Source organism: Oryctolagus cuniculus, chromosome 7 (assembly GCF_051225735.1).
Source record: "Oryctolagus cuniculus isolate XC-2025 breed Fujian yellow rabbit chromosome 7, ASM5122573v1, whole genome shotgun sequence".
Lineage (NCBI taxonomy): Eukaryota > Metazoa > Chordata > Mammalia > Lagomorpha > Leporidae > Oryctolagus > Oryctolagus cuniculus.
The window spans coordinates 43,324,285-43,329,063 of NC_142873.1; positions in this window are offsets into that span (position 1 = coordinate 43,324,285).

Here is a 4,779-nt window from a genome sequence, read left to right on the forward strand (position 1 = left end):
AGAGAGAGAGAACACCTACCCACTGGCCCATTTCCCAATTGCCTGTGTTGCTCAGGACTGAATCCAGGAGCTAAGAACTCAAGCCAGGTCTCCCACATGGGTGACAGGGACCCAGTTTTTTGAACCATCATCAGCTGTCTCCAGGGTCTGCATTGGCAAGAAGCTGGAATTGGGAGTTGAACTAGGACTCAATGATTTTTTTTTTTTATTTGACAGAGTTAGACAGTGAGAGAGAGAGAGAGAAAGGTCTTCCTTCTGTTGGTTCACCCCCCGCAATGGCCACTTCTGCCAGAACTACGCCGAACTAAAGCCAGGATCCAGGTGCTTCCTCCTGGTCTCCCATGAGGGTGCAGGGCCCAAGCACTTGAACCATCTTCCACTGCCTTCCCAGGCCACAGCAGAGAGCTGGACTGGAAGAGGAGCAATCGGGACTAGTACCCGGCACCTATATGGGATGCTGGTGCCGCAGGCAGAGGATTAACCAAGTGAGCTACGGTGCCGGCCCCAGAAATAAAAATTTATTTATTTATTTGAAAGGCAGAGTTACAGAGAAACATGGGCAGAGAGAGAGATCTTCTATCCACTGGTTCATTCCCCAAATGGCCACAATGGCCAGAGCTGAGCTGATCTGGAGCCAGGAACCAAGAGCCAGGAGGTCCTCCAGGTCTCCCACGCAGGCACAGGGGCAGCTTTACCCACTATGCCACAGCGCCAGCCCCAAATCCAGGAAATTTAATATGGGACATGGGCAATTGTTAGGCCAAGTGCCTACCCTGATTTTTGAAACTTTTAAGGTGATTATTTGTCTTCTTTTCTCCTTTCTTAATTTTAGTCATTAAAAATTTCCTGGGGCCAGCACTGTGGCTCAGCGGGTTAAAGCCCTGGCCTAAGGGGCTGGCATCCCATATGGGCACCGGTTCTAGTCCCAGCTGCTCCTCTTCCAATCCAGCTCTCTGCTGGGAAAGCAGTAGAAGATGGCCCAAGGCCTTGGGCCCCTGCACCCACGTGGGAGACCCGAAAGAAACTCCTGGCTCCTGGCTTCGGATTGGCGCAGCTCCAGCCATTGCAGCCAATTGGGGAGTGAACCAACGGATGAAAGACCTCTCTTTCTGTCTCTACCTCTCTCTGTAACTCTGTCTTTCAAATAAATAAAATAAATCTTTAAAAAAAAAAATCTCCCCCTGGGGCCAACACTGTGGTGTAATGGGCTAGGCTTCCACCTGTGGTGCCAGCATCCAGTATGGGAGCCAGTTCATGTCCTGGCTGCTCCTCTTTTGATGCAGCTGTCTGCTATGACCTGGGAAAGCAGTACATGAAGATGGCCCAAGTGCTTGGCCCCTGCATGTAGGGAAATTAGGCACATGAGGCAATTCAAAAATGGCAGCTGAGCCGGCGCCGTGGCTCACTAGGCTAATCCTCCGCCTTGCAGCGCCGGCATACCGGGTTCTAGTCCTGGTCGGGGCGCCGGATTCTGTCCCGGTTGCCCCTCTTCCAGGCCAGCTCTCTGCTGTGGCCAGGGAGTGCAGTGGAGGATGGCCCAGGTGCTTGGGCCCTGCACCCCATGGGAGACCAGGATAAATACCTGGCTCCTACCATCGGATCAGTGCAGTGCACTGGCCACAGCGCGCTGGCCACGGCAGCCATTGGAGGGTGAACCAACGGAAAAGGAAGACCTTTCTCTCTGTCTCTCTCTCTCACTGTCCACTCTGCCTGTCCAAAAAAAAAAAAAAAAAAGGCAGCCAAAGGAAGGTGGGCGGAACACTAAGTTGTTTACCACCAAAGCTGATTGGCTGCGCAACATCAGGGGGCGTGATGACAACTGATGACGAGTGTATAGACATATGGCTAGTCCTATAAAAATCACCCCGTAAAATGACCATTTAAGTGATTGGTTGGTCCTTATGCCCTGTCCCAATGACTCTGCAGTTTTGTGCTTTAAAAGGCTTTATTACGCGTGCAATAAAGGAGTTCTTGCTTGACTTGACTCCCCACTGTGTCTGATTGTCTCCGGATCCCATGTTTACCTTTCCTCCGGCCCAGTCCATCCTCATTCGGGTGGACTAAGACCCTGCACCTCCTCACGTGTGGGAGACCCAGAGGAAGCTGCTTGGCTTCGGATCCGCCCAGCTCTGGCTGTTGGAGCCATCTGTGGGGTTAACCAGCAGATGAAAAACCTTTTTGTCTCCCTCTCTCTCTAACTCTGTCTCTCAAATAAAATAAACCTTATAAAAAAAAAGAAAAAATTTTTCCCAAAAAATTATCCATTTTATTGAGAATTTAAGATACTTTGCATGAAATTATTACAGGAATTTGGAGTTGGTTGTTTATCTCACAGCAATGAAAAATTATGATGCGCACAATAGAGGGGAAGTGGACAAAGCAAGTGAAAGTAGATTTTATTGAGAAACAGAGACTCCTGCTTGCCAGGAGAGGTCCTTCATGGTCTGGGTATAGGGAGCTTATATTGGGAGTACATATCAATTGATCAATTCTTCTATATAGTTGTGACATCAGGGATCTGTTTTCTGTTTTTTCCCTATGTCTCATGGTTCCTGAACAGATAACAGATGTTACCACGTCAACCAGATGAAAAATCTCTGGAAATAGATAATGGTGATGGTTGCACAACCACGTGAACACTAAAAACACTGAATTTTACACCTAAATTGAACTTTTTAAAAACATTTATTTGGGGGCCAGTGCTGTGGCACAGCGGGTTAAAGCCCGGCCTGAAGCCCCAGCATCCCATATGGATGCCGGTTCTAGTCTCAGCTGCTCCTCTTCCAATCCAGCTCTCTGCTATGTGCTGGGAAAGCAGTAGAAGATGGCCCAAGTCCTTGGGCCCCTGCACCCATGCGGGAGACCCCAAAGAAGCTCCTGGATATTGGCTTCAGATCAGCGCAGCTCTGGCTATATCGGCCATCTGGGGAGTGAACCAGCAGATGGAAGACCTCTCTCTGTCTCCACCTCTCTCTGTAACTCTCTTTCAAATAAATAAATCTTTTTTTTGAAAAAAAGAGAAACATTTATTTTATTTATTTGAAAGAGTTACAGAGAGAAGTAGAGACAGAGAGATCTTCCATCTGCTGGTTTTCTCCCCAAATGGCCACAATGGCCAGAGCTGATCTGATCTGAAGCCAGGAGCCAGGAGCTTCTTCTAGGTTCTCCATGTGTGCTGTCTTCTACTGCTTTCCCAAGACATAATAGAGAGCTGGATCAGAAATGGATCAGCTGGGACTTGAACCAGCGCCCATATGGGATGCCTGCAACGCAAGCTGGGGCTTTAACTGGCTGTGTCTCGGCACCAGCCCCCTAAATTACACTTTTAAGAGGGTAAATGTGGCCGGGGCCACGGCTCACTAGGCTAATCCTCCGCCTAGCGGCGCCAGCACACCGGGTTCTAGTCCCGGTCGGGGCGCCAGATTCTGTCCTGGTTGCCCCTCTTCCAGGCTAGCACTCTGCTGTGGCCAGGGAGTGCAGTGGAGGATGGCCCAAGTGCTTAGGCCCTGCACCCCATGGGAGACCAGGAAAAGCACCTGGCTCCTGGCTCCTGCCATCGGATCAGCGCGGTGTGCCAGCCACAGCGCGCCGGCCGCGGCGGCCATTGGAGGGTGAACCAACGGCAAAGGAAGACCTTTCTCTCTGTCTCTCTCTCTCTCTCACTGTCCACTCTGCCTGTCAAAAAAAAAAAAAAAAAAAAAGAGGGTAAATGTTATGGTACATGGATTATATCTCAAATTTTTAAGAAAAAAAATAAATACAATATAATTTCAATCAGAATCCCGACAGCATAGTGTTTGTTAGAAAGGAGGCAAAGGGAAAATAATGTTTAATTCGAAATCCATTTTGAAAAATCCACCTGTCAGATTAAGCAAAGACATGTACAGGAAAGAAAATTTGCTTGCCCTGACAGTTCTTCTGCAGAGTTACTGTAATAAAAACAGTAAAGCAAGGGAACGAATAGATCAATCTGGTAGGAAAGAACGCAGAAACATAACAGGGTGTGTACGCATCAAGCCAGCAGAGGGTGGCATTTGCAGGGGACATTTTCTTTATTAAAGGGTGAAAGGAAACACTGCAGATTTGTGAAAAAACACACCGCAGTTCACTCTTGCGATCTGGAGGACTCCTTGCCGCGCCAAGAATCAACTCAAGGTCCTCAGCTTGGCATTCAAGGGCTCCCAGGATCAGGCTCCCACGCTCCAGAGCCACGTGCCGGAACAGGAGGGTTACTAACCTAGCTTGATACCTCTCTAAGCCCCAGTTGAACTGTTCAGCTTCCGCTTCCTCAACGCCCCACCAAGCTGAGCAGTTTATCCTCTTCGACCTTTGCTTATTCTACAACTGTATCATACGTATATTCCAGGACCTGCGCCTTATTCTTAATTGTATCTTTACATCCCCTGCAAGGTTCACAGAACTGAAAACACAAAAACACTACAGAAGTTCTTCAGATGACCTTCGAAAAGAGCCCCTTCCCTCTGAAGCGTGCAAAAGCCGTGGGAAGACTCCCCGGCCTCTGGCCAGGACTCCACACAGACGAAGCTGAATCCGGGGAATCTAAGTTCACGCGTGTTGTTTCCTTGTCTTCCAACCTGCCCACAACAAAGATGGATTCTTCTAGCCCTCCCGTGAGTCTGCTTTCAAATGAGACAAAACAGCCATTTTTTTTATGGGCATAGCGCAAGCCGGAAAGTCACACCCTACCTTGTGTCTCAGGAACGCCAGGCGCCTTTAAATCACCGACAGTCCAATGGGAATCGACGCTTTTGCCGGAAC